Consider the following 20,268-nt stretch of genomic DNA (forward strand, 5'->3'; position numbering starts at 1 on the left):
ATGACAAACGATACCCTAAACTCGTGACTAGTCTAAACCTTACCAGTCATTGGGCATTCATGACTCTTATTTCTGAAAACATTCAAAGACACAATGTTTTGCAAGAGTTATGTTGCCCCATTTAGTGGCCATTGTTTTTATGGTGGGCAGATTGGACCAGAGTCAATAACTTCATTATAGTTAGCACCCATGCTTAACAAGATCTTGATGTATCCAAGACTTTGTCTTACCAAGATCTCTGTCCTTGAGGAATTGATTCTTGGGAGAGTGTAATTTCTTTGCACATGAGGGCTAGAACCCTTGGTCCTCATATTCCCCACTACATGAGTGTCTACTTGTCTGAAATGCCATGGATAATGTCTGAATGCAGAAACGCTTTGAGTATCGTGACTTAACCTAAAGGTGAATTGTATTGAACTGACAGGTTCCATTCATTCTGTTAGGACACTGCATAACTTCCACAAACATTAAGGACTCTACATCTGAATTTCTAGCAGACCCTTAGACCAAGGAAAAATGACAAATTTCCCCCAGTTTCCAATTGCTACTTCACAGTGCCTTCATTACGGAAAGAGACAAGTCTTTAGAAGCATGTTTTGTTTTCGTGAAATTTAGAAGAATTGGACATTGGATGTTTGGTGTAACATTGAAGAAATTTGACCAATGTCATTGCTTTTATGGACATCCTTCAAGAAAGATACCAGACGGGAGGAACTATTATAAGCAGAATTAGCTCAAGTGGTAGAGTGCTTGCTTAGCATGTGAGAGACAGTGGGATCGATGCCCACATTCTCTATCAGTAATCTACTGTTGTTTGCTTGATTAAGGCACCAAGTCTGTTGTGTTTTAAATTTATATTTCTGAAAAGAGTCGAAGGCAGTGTCATTTTGCAGGAATTGAGTAGTCCCATTGTGTATGCATTTTAAGTAATTTGGCTACAATGGAGCAGAGTAAAATTCATGAGTGAAAGTACAACTCGTGATTCTTAAGTGTAGGTAGGTCCTTTTCTAACCTAGTGTTATGTTGTCAAGGATCAAACTTCAACCATGCAAACTGGCAGAGAAAGACATTACAGCAAATTCACGATGAGGATGGGAATAGAAACCATGCGTGTAGAACACAATGGATTAGCAGTCCATCACCTTAGCCTCTCGGTCCCCTCATCGCCAATGTGCTGAGGTACGTGGGAATCAATGGGACTGACATATTGCCCCCGAATTCGTAAAATATAATATATTTTTTTCTGATCCGGGATTACATAGAATGAGAGGGAATTAGCTCAAGTGGTAGAGTGCTCGCTTTGCATGTGAGAGGCAGTGGGATCGATGCCCACATTCTCCAAACAGCTCCATGTAGTTCAAGATTTTGTGCAAAAATGATCTGCGCAGTTGAAGCATGTGTGATGGCCAAAAGAAAAATAGCCAATGTGTATACAGATTCGGCATATGCGCATGATGGGTGTCATTTGTTTGGAGCTGTGTGGAAGCAGTGTGGATTCAGGAAAAGTGATGATTCGCCGATACATCACCACAAGCTGAAATCAAATCGACTATCTATCTAGAGCAGGGGTCTCAAACTCAATTTACCTGGGGGCCGCTAGAGGCCAAGTCTGGGTGAGACTGGGCCGCATCAAGATTTCCACAAGAAAAGCGCTGATAAAACATTCCAACGTTATCAAATATCTTTATTTTTTTACAAAAAATAATGAATTAGATAAATTAACTTAAAGATGAATAAAAAATCAATCAATCAGTAATACAAAAATAAAATAATAATAATGAGAGATATACACTGGCTGCCTAAGTAGAGAAAATGAATTATTCCGTTTCAAATGTCTGTATTAACAGCTCTTTAACCTTTAACTTTCTGAACTTGAATGGAACATTGAATATGAAATATTCTGAACACGGCTTCTCTTGCCTACTCCTTGCTGCTAGAGACCTGGCAGCGCTTCTTCTCACATAGCTGAGTCACATTTGGCTTGAGGGAGGAAGCAGTGGAGACCCTCAGTAGAGCTTGAAGATGCTCATCAGTAAGTCTGGACCTGTACTTGGACTTATTGAAGTTCAAGGTGGAGAAGAGCTTCTCACACAAGTATGTGCTCCCAAAAAGGCACATGGTCCGCTTGAACATTCGGGAAAGTTCAGGGAAGCTGGGGGTCAACTCTCTCAAAAATTGCCCAAGCTTGTCTGCTTCTCCACTCACCTCCCTGAACTTGGCTTTGAGTGCAGAGTTGCACTGCAGGTCAATTAGCTCCATTTGAAGCTCAGGAGGGGCATCTTGCACATCAAAGGAGAAGGGGTCCGCAAAAATTTGAAATGTGGCTTTGTGTGTCTTGAAGTCTGCAAATCTGTGATCAAATTCCTCCTGTAGCTTCGAAATGGCCTCAACATACTTCTCACCACTGAATGGTGTGCCTGCATCCACGAGAGCCTTGCATGCTGGGAAATGGCAAAGGTTTGTCTGAGAGAGCTGGGCTTTCCATAACACAAGTTTAGTGCAGAATGCTCTCACGTTGTCATAGGCAGCACTGACAAGTTGCCCCTGGCCTTGTAGCTTCTTGTTCAGTACATTAAGCTCATGTGTGATATCAACAAGAAAAGCCAAGTCCATGAGCCATTTGGGATCACTTAGCACAGGAACAGCAACCCCGTCTATCTCCATGAAGTCTTTTACTTCTGCTCTCAACTCAAAAAATCTCTTCAACACGTTTCCCCTGCTGAGCCAACGTACCTCAGTGAAGTAGAGCACATCCCCATATTCTGACTCCATTTCCTCTAAAAAAGCACGGAACCTTCTGTGCTTTAAGCCCCTGGATCTGATTTGGTTGATGCATTTCACAACGACAAACATCACATTGTCAAACTTCAGGCATCTGCTGCAAAGGGCCTGCTGATGGATAATGTAGTGCAGAGCTATGGCCTTTGGTAGCCTTCTTGAAGAAATCCTGTTGCCTCAGAAGACATGTTTTAAGACTGGCAACCTGGTTGGCTCTCTCATCTCCCTGGTATTTTTCGTACTCCTCAGCATGTCTCGTAGTATAATGACGTTTCAAATTGTATTCCTTGTGCACCGCAACTTTTTCAGTGCAAATGAGACACGTCGGAGTTCCCCTGTGTTCAACAAAGAAATATTGCACGCCCCACTTTTCTTGAAACTGTCTGTGCTCATCAACGACCTTTCTCTTCACGCCAGGCTTTGAAAGAGACATCTCTGGGGCTCTGTAATATGTTTTTCCACTTGGAATGAGTCTCAGGTTGATCTTTCACGTTCAGTCGCGCAGGTTTGTGGAGCATGCGCACTTTCGCTCTCCGTTTCTCCGTTTTGCTCGCGAAGATGGCTACACTGACACAGGCTGGATCACGGATCATAGCGCCTCATTCAGTTGTATGCTGAGAGCAGCGGAGGAGTGTGCGCGCCGAGCGGAGTGATCAGCTTCACGGCTTCTCCTCCGCCCAGCTGATTGGAGGAATGAATGAGTGAGTGAGCGAGGCACTGGACAGCCCGGCCGATGTCCCGCCCTCCAGAGCCGTATACCTCACCGTGATTGGTTCATTCAGCTCCGAACACAACAAGTGTCATTCATATCAATCTTACGGGCCATACGAACATTAATCTTTCATATTAAGACGGGGGCCGCAAATTATCGTCCCGAGGGCCGCAGTTGGCCCGCGGGCCGCGAGTTTGAGACCCCTGATCTAGAGTCTTCTCCTCCGCGAAATGCGTCTAATTTTACTTCTATTAAACACATTTTATTACTATTAAACCACTCGTTATTTATTACTTTGTCAATATATGGCGAATTAGAAGAAATAAAACATTTTTTCCAATCTAATATCCTGTTTTTGGTGTTTTTTCAGCGGGTTGGAACGAATTAATTTGTTTTCCATTCATTTCAATGGGAAACGTCCGCTCGAGTTACGAGAATCTTGTCATACGATCTCAGTCTCGGAACGGATTACGCTCGTATGTCGAGGTACCACTGTATTCACAGTCACACCTATTATGTATACAGTAGCACATAATTGGCGATAGACACTGGTAGTCAGGGAGAATAGTCAGGTGAAAGAGTGCTCGGAGTCCTCTGGGAAAGAGACTTCCGGCAGGACGAGCCATTTGGAGACGAGCTCGGCTGGTCGAGTCAACCAGAGTAGACTTCCTGCGGTATCATGAGAGCAGCGGGCTACCGCAAGGGGCGACAACTTCCGTCCGTGAGGCTGGCGATGGAGAAGAGGTGGAGCAAGCACCCAATTCCTGCATGTGGCGTGCCAAGCCACCACCCCAAGACAGCGAGGGACAACTTTCCTGACCTGGGGTCCCTCCAGCGGACACTGTACTGATCATCAGCGGGTGATCGAAGAAAAGGGACCGGGGGACCCCAGAGGCTGGTCTTACAGAGGCACAACAATCCGCTGGGTGGCGACAGTGGCGGTCCGTGCATTTACTCGTAGCGCCTTCAACAAATCAATCCAACCCTCAATCACTATTTTATGGCTATAAAACCTCTACTGCAGCTACAGCTGCGACACAAAAAATAATCAATAAATCAATGCCAAAAAATTGGGTAACATCCACTTCCTAGCAGCATTTATTGATTAAATACAAATACTGGAGCTTTTCAGACATTACAACTGGGCCAGGGGGGTGATTTCCCCGGGAAAAGACAGCGATGGACGTCAATGGCGAAACGGCAAAAATTGCACAAAAATGGGGTAAAATCCACTTCCTAACCGCATTTATTGATTAAATACAAACACTGGAGCTTTTCAGATATCAGAACCGGGCCCACAATTGAAATATTATTTAGGAATATAGCCATATTTTACTCACCAAAAATCATTTTTGGTCAGTAAAAAGGATTATATATATATATATATATAATATCCATCCTCCTTTCTTTCTTCCTACTTTTCTATCGCTAATGCTGAAAGTCGAGCCTGTCCTGTCGTATATCTGGCATAGTCCGTCTTGAAAATGGCTTTAAATCAACACAATATATTTGCTTGTGCAGCTCGCTCGAGATACAGTTTGGTCGCTCTGGCTAATCACTAGCCAATCATAGTTGGGAAAGCGATGAAGTATCCCCATGCCTGCGACAAGGCATTGTGGTGTTGCCAACTGCTTCAATATGAAAACACACATCTGGAAGCAGTGCAACCAGGGGGAAAAGCAATGAAAGGAAGCTAACAGATAATTTGGAATAATAAGTATTGATGGACAAAATATAATATATGATTCAGATATTTCTTAGGCCAGCAGAGAAGGCCTTGAAGGCCCTGACGGCCCGCCACTGGGTGGCGATAAAGTAGAAAGATCACCCCTGCCACATTCGTCGGGATCGACCAGCATCGGAAGTCAAGAACAACTGAACTGTGTGATGTGCTCGAATGTTGGAACTGTGTTATTGTGTTTGTAGTTAAAAACTACAAAAGGAGGGAATATTGTGGAATCAGGCCCAAATGACTCCGGTATGCAGAAAAATATAAGCGATGTCTAAAGCCCTAAAATGGACTCGTACAATGTGCTTATGTAAGCCCCCGCAAATCTTGTAAACAGCTTCCCAGGAAAGCGGTGCGTGTGCGCCAAGTAAGGACATAAGATTGCAGAGGCTCCCTGCTTGTATTTGGCTCTATAGGACAAGCGCGTTTAATAAAGTTTGGTGCGCTGATTCTTACTACCACAGTAGTGAGTTGGCTCCGATGGTTGGGGCAGATGCCAGTGCAGCCCGCGAGACCCAAACGTTTTGTGGGGGGTCTGCTGAGCTTCTCTCATGTCCGTGAAGATGCGGGGGACATTAAGTCTGAGTGGACCATATTCCGTGCTTCTATTGCTGAGGCGGCAGACCAGAGCTGCAGCCTGATGGTGGTCGGTGCCTGTTGTGGTGGCAACCCCAGAACCTGCTGGTGGACACCGGCGGTGAGGGGTGCCGTCAGGCGCAAAAAGGAGTGATACCAGTCTCTTTTGGCCCATGGGAGTCCGGAGGCAGCTGATGTGTACCAGGTAGCGGGACGAGGCTCTGGTCGTCTCCGAGGCAAAAACCCCAGCATGGAAAGAGTTCGATGAGGTCATGGAGAACGAGGAATTTTGATCTACAATCCGATGTCTCAGGAGGGTGAAGCAACGCACCGTCAACACAGTGTATAGTGAGGATGGGGTGCTGCTGACCTCGACTCGGGATGTTGTGAATCGGTGGGCCGAATACTTTGAGGACCTCCTCAATTCCACCGACACACCTTCCCATGAGGAAGCAGAGCCAGGGAACTCTGGAGCGGACTCTCTTATCTCTCGTGTTGAAGTCACCAAGGTGGTCAAAAAGCTCCTCGGCGGCAAGGGGGTGGATGAAATCTGCCCGGAGTTTCTAAATGCTCTGGATGTTGCTGGGCTGTCTTGGTTGACACAACTCTGCAACATTGCACTGACATCGGGGACAGTGCCTCTGGATTGGCAGACTGGGGTTGTTAACCTTTTTTAAAAGGGGGACCGGAGGGTGTGTTCCAATTATAGGGGAATCACACTCCTCAGCCTCCCAAGGTCTATTCTGGGGTGCAGGAGGAGGGTCTGCCGGGAGGTCGAATCTCGGATTCAGGAGGAGCAGTGTGGTTCAGCTCTAAACCCTCATCAGGGTTCTCGGGGGCATGGGAGTTTGCCTAACCATTCTACAAGTGCCTCGTGGACCTGGAGAAGGCGTTCGACCGTGTCTCCTGGGGAGTCTTGTGAGGGGTACTCCGGGAATATGGGGTTCTGGAACCCCTGATACGAGGGGTCTGGTCCCTTTATGACCAGTGTCAGAGTATGGTCCACGTAGTAAGTCGGACCCATTTCCAGTGAGGGTTGGACTCCGCCAGAGCTGCCCTATGTCACCGATCCTGTTCATAACTTTTATGGACAGAATATCTAGGCGCAACTGTGGCATTGAGGGGGTCCGGTTTGGTGGCCTCAGTATTGCATCACTGCTTTTTGCAGATTATGTGGTTCTATTGGCTTCATCAGGCCGTGATCTCTAACTCTCACTGGAACAATTCATAACCGAGTGTAAAGCGGTCGGGATGAGAACCAGCACCTCCAAATCTGAGGTCCTCAGTCGGAAAAAGGTGGCATGCCCTCAAGGATCAGGTACTTCCTCAGGTGGAGGAGTTTAAGAGATCGACAGGTGGATCGGTGTGGCAGGTGGTCCGTTGTGTTGAAGGAGCCAAGCCAAAAGGCGAGGCTCTCTATTTACCGGTCGATCTACGTTCCCCCCCTCTTCTGTGGTCACGAGCTGTAGGTCGTGACCGAAAGAAAGCGATCTCGGATACAAGCGGCTGAAATTAGTTTCCTATGCAGAGAGATAATGTGAGAAGTTCAGTCATCCGGGAGGGGTTCGGAGTAGAGCCCCTGCTCCTCCGGATTGAGAGGAGCCAGATGAGCTGGCTCGGGCATCTGATCTGGATGCCTCCCTCGGGAGGACGCCACGGGGCCGACCTCGGACACGCAGGTAAGACTATGCCGGGGAACGCCTTGGGGTCATCTCGGAAGAGCTGGATGAAGTGGTTGGGGAGAGGGAAGTCTGGGCTTCCCTGCCAAAGATGCTGCCCCCGCGACCCGACTTCGGATAAAGCGGAAGATGAGATGAGATGAGAGATGAATGCATGCTTACGATGAACATCATTCAGCTCAACACATCTTGAAGGTAAGAATTTGTTAAAGGCATCATGACTGACCAAGGAATGGCTTTTATCCCCTCCCTGATGATTTCCTTCAGTTCAGTGGTGCTTCTGGTTCCAGAAAGTTTTAGCTCTCGCACCTCTGAGGTTTCCTGAGACTGACTGAAAGACAACTTTGGGTGATCAGATACAAGACTGATTTGTGTCGGCAAATTACACAGGCCTGACCTTAGCTACCAGGTTATTTTCTTTGGGGCAAAGAGACTACCGTAATTACTCGAATATAACACGCAGATTTTTGCTATATAATTAATTCCAATAGTTGGGGGTGCGTGTTATAATCAATAACTAAAATAAATTACAAATTTTCGATCGAAAAAAGCATTGTCAAACTCACTTTGACGCACGGATTTTACGTCATCTCGTAAAGCAAATCGAAAATCGGAAAGCCGAGACCACCACTGCCCCCCTCTAGCCTCGTACTCGTCTCAGTTCACCCTCTCTCAGTTCAGTGTTATAATCAATAACTAAAATAAATTACACATTTTCGATCGAAAAAAGCATTGTCAAACTCACTTTGACGCACGGATTTTACGTCATCTCGTAAAGCCAATCGGAAATCGGAAAGCCGAGACCACCACTGCCCGCCTCTAGCCTCGTACTCGTCTCAGTTCACCCTCTCTCAATTCAGTTTTGGACATTGTACAAGCAACATGGCATCAAAACGAGCAAGTTATACCGCAGCGTTCAAAAGAAAAGTCATCAAAGTGGCAGAGGAATTGGGCAACAGAGAAGCTGGAAGAAAATTCGACATTAGTGAAGCTAACATCCGTGGTTGGAGGAAGAAGAAAGACTCATTATTGAAAGAAAAGGCAACAGCAAAAGCATCAGGACGTGGAAGAAAAGCAATGTACCCAGAGTTAGAGAAAGAACTTATTAAAACGATTGCTGAGAGAAGAGCTGCAGGGTGCTCCATTAACACAGTCGAGCTGCGTATCCTCGCCCTGAAAATCATAAAAAAAACCAACAAGGATTCCGGCTTCAAATCGTCTGCATGTTGGTGCTATAAGTTTATGCAACGGCACGACCTATCTGTAAGAAAGAGAACGTCGAATGGCCCAAAGGATGCCGGAGGACTACGAACATAAACTGATAGAGTATCAGCGGTTCATAATCAAGATGAGGAAGAAGCACCACTATGTACTTCGGAATATAGGAAACGCTGATCAAACCCCACTGACTTTTGATCTGCCGAGCTCACTGACTGTGGATTTTAAGGGTGTAAAGTCAGTCACCATCAAGTCTACAGGAAATGAAAAATCTCGCTTCACTGTGATGCTTGGTGCATACGGGGATGGCTCCAAGATGAAACCATATGTCATCTTCAAGCGCAAGACCCTTCCGAAGGATGTTGTGTGGCCATCTGGTGTCATCGTCCGCTGCCAGGAGAAGGGTTGGATGGATGAACATCTCACCAAGGACTGGATAAGAACAGTATGGAGTGCAAGACCTTCAACACAAAGACAACTGTTAGTTCTTGATGCATTCAGGTGTCACCGCATGCAGTGTGTGAAGGACATCTTAAAAGAAGCCAGAACAGATGTAGCCATAATTCCTGGAGGTATGACCAGCCAACTCCAGGTCATGGACGTCTCGTGCAACCGTCCCTTCAAGCAACAGATGAAGCAGAGATGGGCGGAATGGATGGCTTCAGGGGAGAAAACATTTACAGCAAGTGGCAACACCAGAAAGGCATCACTGCAGCTAATCACACAGTGGATCAAGAAGAGTTGGGACGCAGTGGAGCCTGCCATCATCAGCAGAGGCTTCAACAAGTGTTGCCTCCACCAACAAGCTGGATGGTACTGAGGATGATGTGTTGTGGGAGGAAGAGGAAGTGGATGAAGGAAGCGTGGGCGTTGATAGGATTCTCAACGAAGAGATGTATGAGGAGACGGATGAGAGGACAGACAAAGAGAGAGAGGAATATCTGCAGAGACTATTTAAAGATTCTGATGCGGACTCTTCATTTGAAGGATTCTAATGAATAAATTTGTACTCTTGATGAACACTTGTAGTTTAAACACATGTGATAGTCTTTTCCATTGTGCATATCTTCAAATCATTTATTTATTCAATTTGTATGTTCCTTTTCTTGTTTGAGAATGACAATAGATATTTGAATTAAAACATGGTATTGTCAATTGAAATGTAGTCAATGTTCAAGGAAGTCTAAAAGGTATTGCAACATAACATGTCTACATGATATGTTTGTCCACTCTGTGTATCATCTATTGTCCTAAAATTCAAACGCATAACTCCACCAACTGCACGACACTCGACACGCTCGTACCTGAAGATTTCTCTATCCGGTTTTGAACAAAACAATCGTGAAACGAAGAAAAAAAGGTAAGATTTCTGATTTTCGTCAGCGGGAAATTTTAGGTGCGCACTATATTCGAGTACTGCGTTTTTCCAGATGTTTTTGGCCCAAAATTACCTGCGTGTTATTTTCGAGTGCGCGTTATATTCGAGTAATTACGGTATTTTTTTTTTTAATCTAGCACCTGGGGATTACGTTTTTTAAAAATGGGAAATGGGTTCATTTAGCAGCTAAACGATTCCGTGAGTTCAGAAAATAAAAAAACACATTGTCCTTCCCTCTCACTCCTCTGAACATCGATCCATCCATTCTAAATGTGATTGCATTTGCAGGTGTAAGTCAATGAGATCTGGAGCTGAAGCTGGCTGACATAGCTGACAAAGACATGTGGCTGTCCAAATTCAAACGCTTGACAGAGGACCTTGAAGATGTTGCCCGTCAGAAGGCCACTGTTGCTCGGAATCACAAATGGAGTGATACTGAGAACCTTCCAAGACCGGACAAACTCGTGTTTGAAACATGGAATGCCATCCCCAATACACATGAGCATGATATGCCTTTGGAGTCATGTTGATCTTCGGATCCACATATGTATGTGAGCAGCTATTCTCCACCATGAACTACATTAAAAACAAACACCGCTCACGCCTCACAGATGACAGCTTACAGTGCTGGGTAAAAATGAGAGGGACTTCGTGCATACGCTGTGCGTAGAGGTTCAGGAGCAGAAGTCTCATTAACCAGGTAAAACAAATATTTATGCAGATATTTTGCAAATATTTATTTTTCATTATTTAGTGACAGTGTTTTTTCCCCCAATTTATTTTTTAAATTCAGCTCAAGGCTCCAATACGTTCTCTGAAAGCCCAAAGGCGATATAAGAATGACGGCTCAAGGCATTTTTTTGATTTTGTTTGCTGCATGAATAATTTAAGTTCAGCCTTTTAATTTATTTGAAAGAGACATTCAGACATCGTATTATTTTTTCAAGAATTCAAAATGTTCAAAATGTGTTCATTACATAGATAGAATTTAATTTTCTCTGTAGCACTTTGTGGATTTCATATGCAACACACTTCAGTTGTTTATACAAAATGTAAAGATAAGAAAAAGCAATATATGTAATTTGTTTTCAGTTCATTTCAATGGGAAACGTTCGCTCGAGTTACGAAAAGGTCGACATACGAAAAGGTCGACATACGATCTCAGTCTCGGAACGGATTACGATCGTATGCCGAGGTACCACTGTGTTATCTTCATTTTAGAAAAGTATAGCCCATCTTCAAAAGCGTAGTCAAAGCACTAATAAGTGCACGGCTGAGGTGAACCCCAAAGCATGAAAGGGAAGTTGTTGTTGTTGTTGTTTTGTTAAAATATTTTTCTTTCTATTTAATAAATGCGTTCGTAAATAAATTCATTTTAGATGTCAAAAAGTATTTGCGGCTCCCAGTGTTTTCTTTTCTGTGGAAAGTGGATCAAATGGCTCTTTCGGTGTTGAAGGTTGTCGACCCATGATTTAGCTCATTGAGCAATTATGGGGGTGACCCCTAATCTTGTTGAAAGGCTACAAAACACACTAAATTGGGATTTTATTAGAGAACCATCACTAATTAATGAAGCAGTGCAGACCATTGCTTTATAGTGCTGTCTGAATAAAACCTTTACTATTGAGAAAACTAACTAAAAACAAAATAAACATAAAAAATAACTACTGAATTTAGCCAGTACAACATACGCACAATTGAAAATTAGACAATGTGCACTGTCTTTATGTTTAGGGAGATATTTACACAATTTTATTATATTAGTTCCTCAGAAAAAATAATATTGGCATTGTTGTATGTTTATTTGAAAGTGTCGGAAAAAAATATTAAACCATTTCCATATATCTCCCTTTTAACTCCCAATACTGAACCATTTCTTCTAAAAAAATCATGGTTCAATAACGATAATTAACTTGCTTTTAATAATACACTTTGGATATGAATTTATTGTAATTACAAATAAGTGGAGTCAACCTGTCCTTTAATAAATGTTGATTACATGCATTAAACCAAGTAGACGTTATTCCTTGAAAACTATTTTGTTTGTTGTTTCACTTTAATGAGCTCAGGACACTCATACAATATGCTTCTAATATTGTGAAAATACAGTTGGATTGCATTTTGAAATCTGAATTCAAAATTGCACTTAGAAATTAGATTATTCTCTTGCTTTGCTATTTTTAAAAAAAATATTTTGAAAAAATGCTTTGTGGGGTCACTGCAAATATAAAAAAATTCCAATGTTGACACAATTCATTTCAATGAGCTATTTTATGAGGTAGTCAAATTAATTTATAATTTAACATGTGATAGCAATAGATATTTACATAGAAAATGTGATCATAATAACTATTATAAAACTTCCAATGAAAAGCCTTTACTTTCTTGCTATATAAATTGAGTCGTGTGGTAAATGAGAAACATTGACTTACCAGGTTCATATATGATATCCTCTTCGAAACTTAGAGCTGCTTGTGCAGCATGCTCCTTTCTTTTGCTGCTCATGTGTTGTGTGTGGCTAGAGTTGACAGAGCCACCTTTTAAACTGGTTTTGCAGGGAAAAGCCAAGGAGTTCTACTTGGCAAAGGAAAGGATTGCCCCATGGGAGTTGAGTTAATACACTTGAATTAATGAGAGTGTAAGGTCAAGGTTATTGCACTCTATTCCTTCGGTCATAAGCTTGGCAAAAGAAAGAAATAAGCACATACAAAGAGAATAACATTTTATACAGTGGTCCGTACAGGAAGTTCAACAATGAACCATAATGCCTTTGAATATTATTTGCTCTATATTGATTAATCCCAAAGTCCCGGGATGTTTGCAGATCATGTTTCTTTTACTCCCTTAGCTCTACCTTTATAAAAAGCACTGATTCCCACTTATTTTTCCACACCTGTTGATGTGTATTCTTAAATTCCACAGTATATTCCTTTAAGACATAAAGGAATCCATGCCCTCTTTCTTTCTTTTGAGTTCCATGGTCAGGAAGCCCATCAAAACTCACCACAGACCATCTCTGTTTATCATTTCTGTGGGAAATCCTTTTAAGGAATCATTGTCATGCATCACATATTCTCTCCATCACCATCTCTAATTCCATACTTTTCTTTTGCTCAATATGAACATAGGAAAGCATTAAGCATGAATAATTTGGATAATACAGTGATACTGTCATGTTTTTGGGTCAGCTGTGTGGTGAAGTTGAACCCAGTATGCAGGAAAAAAGGTGGCGAAAATTGCTGGTGAAAAACTTAGGCTTTTAATCACAAACAATGGTGAATACAAAAGTGACAAAATAAATCACACCGACAAAAAGCAAAAAACATGACTTACAGGCACGAGACACACAAGGTAATGATAGCAGCACAGGATACAGGAATAATACTCCGACAATCAGGCATACCAGGATGCAACATATAAATAGACAAACAAGGGATAATTATCAATCAAACACACCTGGTCATATAAGGAAGGGGAGCCTGGAGAGACACATCACCCAGACAGCACACACAAGGAAAACACGCACACACCTCCACCAAAATCCCAACATAACGTGACGGATACCTCTAATTACAAAATTGATTGGTTCCAAAAGTGATTTTGTAATGTGGATTTTTCGGATGTAGAAGCTTACATTGAATTAGTATCATTTGTTCCATGATCTGAGGATGGTGAACGAGAGGTTAGCTCATTGGCCTCACAGTTCTGGAGTCGAAGGTTAAATCCCATGTCGACCTCACTGTGTAGAGTATGTATGTTCTCCCGGACTTCGGTGGGTTTTCAAGAGGTACTCCGGTTTCTTCCCACATCCCCCAAAAGGAAGCCCATAAAAACTCATCTCACATTATCCTCGTTCATAATTTCTATGGGAGGTCCTTTTAAGGAATCATTGTCATGCATCACATATTCTCTCTATCACCATATCTAATTCCATTCTCTTCTTTTGAGAAACCTGAAAATAGCAAAGCATTAAGCAGGAATCATTTGGATAATACAGTGGTACCTCTAATTACAAAATTGATTGGTTCCTGTTTGTAATGTGGATTTTTCAGATGTAGAAGCTTACATTGAATTAGTATCATTTGTTCCATGATTGGAGGCAGTTGGACGAGTTATTGGTTAGCTCTTCAGCCTCACAGTTCTCGAGTTGAGGGAGAGGGACAGGGAGAGGGAGCTGTCTTGGCTAGGCAAGTCAAATCAACAAATCCATTATTTCTCCAAACACTATGGTGATCTGTGGCAAATAACAAGCACTCCCCAGCAATACAATATGCTGTGTTCCTTGGAGCCTGTGAGCCGGCCATAGTTAGTGGAGTGAATGTGGCAGACAAATCCTTTTTCTTTTCCCGGTTGTGACAGGGTTTCTAGCGCCAGAGCTTTCTTTAGCTTGTCTTGAAAAGTCCCTCTCGAAAATGGTTTTGACAGGAAATCTGCAACGAAATCAGTTTATTTGACTTCAGCCATTGAGGGTTGGCAAAATTAATATCAAATGTTTGCTTGTGCAACTTCTTACAGATGCAGTTAGCTTGTGCTGGCTAGTACACTTTAACTATCCAATCATAGTGTGTACAAATGCTGATGTTTTCGTAAGCCTTGTAGAATGCCTTGGTGATGCCAACTCAAATTCTGATTGTTTAAAAGAGTCATAGTGACACTTATTCTATGGGACGGACCCGCATAAGTGATTTTGAAGGCCCCTGGGTAGATTTCTGACCCTGGGAACAAATAATGGCTAAAATGTGATTGGTTAAATGCTTAAATATGAAAACACAATCTGGAAACAACATTTATGATAATAGCTTTGTATGTATTTTTATCTCTTTGTTTTTCTTTGTTTTTACGGGCTGAGATCAATGTTCCCTCAAATTTTTCGTTGGTCTGAGCAGAAAGTCAACCTCTCTGAGCGCACTGAGTACCAGTGTGAGCGACATCATCGGTACTCGGATGATTCGCCTAAAGACGTTTCCGCCGAACGTTCATTCGGCGACCTGCCCGTCTGTCAAACGTCCGTCGGCGAAACGTCTTTAGGCGAATCATCCGGTCACGACATCATCATTGCTCGCTATGGGCACACCAGTATCACACCTGCCACAAGCAGGTGCATGTCAATGTTCCCTCTAATTTTTCATGTAAAACATGCTGTAAAACACGAAAAACATAAGTGGACAGAGCTACTGCCACTGGCTGCCGCTTAAACGGCGCCATCATGGGGAAAGGGGTAAAAAAAAAAAAAAAAAAAAAAACATCCATTTTTTTTTTTTACTGCGCGCCATATGATTGCTGCTGCGCAGAGAAGACGAGAGTAGTGCGCAATTGCGCACGCGCGCAGCTTAGAGGGAACACTGGCTGAGATTGTTCTATTTCTAAGAAAAATTGAATTAGTAAACTGCTCCTTCAAAAATTTGACTAAAAGGAGAGCAGGGAGAGGAGAACCTGCTTTGTCCAGGTGGAACTTTGGTGGCGCGCTCAGAATTGGATTATTTAAGGCTCTACCAGGACTGCTGACCTTCAAATGGGGAATTGTATCGCAAGCTGAATGCGTTGACCAGGTTATTGGATCAACCACAATTTTTGTTGGACGTGGTGGATGGAGTAGCCTCGTAGGAGAGGCCAAAAAATGGCAACAGATTTGGTATACCGCGAGACTGGAATAACTTATATTTGGACATGGCAAAATCTCCCAGGAGTGAATGACCCAGCCAACCCCTCGACACCTCCGTAATCAATCACCTCACCCACCACCACTGGAACAAGGAGGAATGGATGTGTCGTGGACCACGCTGCTGCGACTACCTTAATCTCTCGGGACGGATCCCCTCATCCAACCCTGTCCATACCTTATATGTCAGCATCCCTACTTGTGCTGTTGAGTGTATTGGATTTAATGTGTTTGAGGTTTTTTTTTGAAGGGGGGTGAAAGGCCCCATTTTTTTTAAAATCCTTCCCAACCCATTGTTTCACTTTCACACTCTTTTCTAACCATAGATCCTTAAACCTAATGCACACTTCCGGAGCGCCGTCAATGGCGAATCGGCAGGAAGCCTGGTTGTATTGTATCTGTCATAATTGTCCGGCTGAGCTGTCCCTGGAATGCATCTTGTTGTTTAAAATAGAATATAAAAAAGTATGTATATTGTTAGTGTTCTTTTCTTTGCTCTGAAACATATTTTGGACAGAACGCAGACACAGATCAGCTTCAGTGGTCACTTCTCAATGGTTCATTTGGGAAAATGCACCCTCGTGTTATCTGACTGCAATATTTAAATTCTTTCAATGGGCGTTAACCTAAACATTTGTTGAGTTACAAAATTCTCAAGATATAACACCTTTCTTTCAACTAAAGCAGGGGTCTCAAACTCGCGGGCCAACTGCGGCCCCCGGGACGATAATTTGCGGCCCCCGTCTTAATATGAAAGATTAATGTTCGTGCGGCCCGCAAGATTGATATGAATGACACTTGTTGTGTTTGGAGCTGAATGAACCAATCACGGTGAGGTATACGGCTCTGGAGGGCGGGACATCGGCCGGGCTGTCCAGTGCCTCGCTCACTCACTCATTCATTCCTCCAATCAGCTGGGCGGAGGAGAAACCGTGAAGCCGATCACTCTGCTCGGCGCGCACACTCCTCCGCTGCTCTCAGCATAGAACTGAATGAGGCGCTATGATCCGTGATCCAGCCTGTCAGTGTAGCCATCTCTGTGAGTGAAACGGAGAGCGAAAGTGCGCATGCGCCACTAACCCACGCGACTGAACGTGAAAGATCAACCCGAGACTCATTCCAAGTGGAAAAACATATTACAGAGCCCCAGAGATGTATCTTTCAAAGCTTGGCATGAAGAGAAAGGTCGGTGATGAGCACAGACAGTTTCAAGAAAAGCAGGGGCACCCGACGTGTCTCATTTGCACTGAAAAAGTTGCGGTCCACAAGGAATACAATTTGCAACGTCATTATACTATGAGACATGCTGAGGAGTACGAAAAATACCAGGGAAATGAGAGAGCCAACCAGGTTGCCAGTCTTAAAACAAGTCTTCTGAGGCAACAGGATTTCTTCAAGAAGGCTACCAAAGACAGTAATGCAGCAGTCGAAGCTAGCTATGCCGTTTGTGAGTTGATTGCTAAAGCAGGAAAGCCATTCACAGAAGGTGAATATATCAAAAAGTGCATATTACAGGCTGCATATATTGTCTGTCCAGAAAAGAAAAGTCTATTCAACCACATCAGCCTTTCTGCCAACACCGTAGCAGAGCGCATTTCTCACCTGTCAAGTGACATTTATGATCAACTGTGTGAGAAAGCACAATGTTTCAGTGTATATTCAGTGGCTCTTGATGAGACCACAGACACTGCCCAGCTCGCATTATATGTCCGTGGTGTTGATGACAATTTGGAAGTAATGGAGGAGTTGCTCACAGTAATTCCAATGCATGGCCAGACCACCGCTAAGGAAATATTTCACCAGCTGTGAATGCCATTAAGAATATCGGTTTGCCATGGAAGAGCTTTGTTGGAATAACAACCGATGGAGCCCCATCAATGACAGAGAGGAAGAATGGACTGGTAGCACTTGTTAAAAAAAAACTGGAAGAGGAGGGTGTGGAGGAGGCCATAGCTCTGCACTACATTATCCATCAGCAGGCCCTTTGCAGCAGATGCCTGAAGTTTGACAATGTGATGTTTGTCGTTGTGAAATGCATCAACCTATTCAGATCCAGTGGCTTAAAGCACAGAAGGTTCCGTGCTTTTTTAGAGGAAATGGAGTCAGAATATGGGGATGTGCTCTAGTTCACTGAGGTACGTTGGCTCAGCAGGGGAAACGTGTTGAAGAGATTTTTTGAGTTGAGAGCAGAAGTAAAAGACTTCATGGAGATAGACGGGGTTGCTGTTCCTGTGCTAAGTGATCTCACACATGAGCTTAATGTACTGAACAAGAAGCTACAAGGCCAGGGGCAACTTGTCAGTACTGCCTATGACAGCGTGAGAGCATTCTGCACTAAACTTGTGTTATGGAAAAACCAGCTCTCTCAGACAAACCTTTGCCATTTCCCAGCATGCAAGGCTCTCGTGGATGCAGGCACACTGTTCAGTGGTGAGAAGTATGTTGAGGCCATTTCGAAGCTACAGGAGGAATTTGATCACAGATTTGCAGACTTCAAGACACACAAAGCCACATTTCAAATTTTTGCGGACCCCTTCTCCTTTGATGTGCAAGATGCCCCTCCTGAGCTTCAAATGGAGCTCATTGACCTGCAGTGCAACTCTGCACTCAAAGCCAAGTTCAGGGAGGTGAGTGGAGAAGCAGACAAGCTTGGGCAATTTTTGAGAGAGTTGACCCACAGCTTCCCTGAACTTTCCCGAATGTTCAAGCGGACCATGTGCCTTTTTGGGAGCACATACTTGTGTGAGAAGCTCTTCTCCACCTTGAACTTCAATAAGTCCAAGTACAGGTCCAGACTTACTGATGAGCATCTTCAAGCTCTACTGAGGGTCTCCACTGCTTCCTCCCTCAAGCCAAATGTGACTCAGCTATGTGAGAAGAAGCGCTGCCAGGTCTCTAGCAGCAAGGATTAGGCAAGAGAAGCCGTGTTCAGAATATTTCATGTTCAATGTTCCATTCAAGTTCAGAAAGTTAAAGGTTAAAGAGCTGTTAATACAGACATTCGAAACGGAATAAAAATAATTCATTTTCTCTACTTAGCCAGCCAATGTATATCTACTGTATGCTCATTATTATTATTATTTTATATTTGTATTACTGATTGATTGATTTTTTTCATCTTTAAGTTAATTAATTTAAATCATTATTTCTTGTTAAAAAATAAAGATATTTGATAATGTTGGAATGTTTTATCAGCGCTTTTCTTATGGAAATCCTGATGCGGCCCAGTCTCACCCAGACTCGGCCTCTAGCGGCCCCCAGGTAAATTGAGTTTGAGACCCCTGAACTAAAGGAACAGGATGTCTAGACAGGCCAGGAATGATCAAATTAGTAAAAGCTTCACAATTGCCAGAACACAGCTAAATTGATTATACACCAAACACACAGAGCTACCTCCTGTTTTTCACACATCGCTGTGAAGATTCTGTCTTGACACAATGATCAAATTAGTGGCTATCAGTTTAGTCTGCAAGCATAAAACATCCTACATTCTGGCGGGAGAATATCTTTTGAATAACACACAAACTTTTAAGTTAATTTTTATAGCAAATAATTCACAACAGACCCACTGTTTGCACAGAGGAAACTGTGCAACAAAAATAAAAATTAACACATCAAAAACTTCAGTATGGTAAATAAAAAAAATAGCCATTTTGACATACACGTAAGAAAAGAATATACTTTACACACTACTTAATTGTGGTAACAAAAAACTAGAAAAAAAAACATAAAAATAAACTCCTCTTCGACCAGATGGTCCACATTCGAATTCTTCTTCCTCTGTCTCCAGCGGTCTGCGATCTCAGTGTTGATCCATCAACAATAGAAGTCCACATTCACAGCAAATCAACCATGGGTCACAGACAGCAATTCATAATCTTCCATTTGAACAGCATCCAAACGGCCATGCGAAGGAGAGCCGGTAGAAGAACACTGAATGACAGGATCATAGACAGCAAGCAATTGAGTAGCAGAAGCATTCGAATTATTAATACTAAAAATAAATCTCCTAATCATAGCTTTCACACATGAACAATACAACAACTAAGGAGTAAAAACAAGAAGAATAAAGAAGTAAGAGAAGCTAGTACAGAAGCTATCAAACTTTTCCTTTTACCAAAAACACCTGTAAACCAATCATAAATTGTGGGGTCAATACCAAATCTTTCTCTTAATTGTGTAGACAAATATTTAAGTCCTTTTAAAGCAACAGTAATGTTACTATCCGGTGCTGTGTTGTTAGGAACCTTTTTCCACCATCAACATGTTTAAGGCCAATCGGTTTTGTAAAGCAGTTATATATATATATATATATATATATATATATATATATATATATATATATATATATATATATATATATATAGAGAGAGAGAGAGAGAGAGAGAGAGAGAGAGATCTCTCTCTTTATATATATATATCAATATCAGTGGCGGGCCGTCAGGGCCTTCAAGGCCTTCTCTGCTGGCCTAAGCAATATCTGAATCATATTATATTTTGTCCATCAATACTTATTATTCCAAATGGTCTGTTAGCTTC

The 20,268-nt window shown here is 42.8% G+C and overlaps 1 protein-coding gene across 1 annotated transcript in view; it reads right to left on the reverse strand.

Moving 5' to 3' along the window:
- Positions 1-12,594, reverse strand: part of chrm3b (cholinergic receptor, muscarinic 3b) — a 44,920-nt gene extending 32,326 nt beyond the window's left edge. The window contains exon 1 of the mRNA XM_077626025.1: positions 12,503-12,594. The gene's annotated coding sequence lies outside the window, so the exon portion shown is untranslated. The remainder of the gene's footprint in view (positions 1-12,502) is intronic.
- Positions 12,595-20,268: the final 7,674 nt, after the last annotated feature.

The sequence above is a fragment of the Stigmatopora argus genome, chromosome 18, assembly GCF_051989625.1.
Source record: "Stigmatopora argus isolate UIUO_Sarg chromosome 18, RoL_Sarg_1.0, whole genome shotgun sequence".
NCBI classification, from domain to species: domain Eukaryota; kingdom Metazoa; phylum Chordata; class Actinopteri; order Syngnathiformes; family Syngnathidae; genus Stigmatopora; species Stigmatopora argus.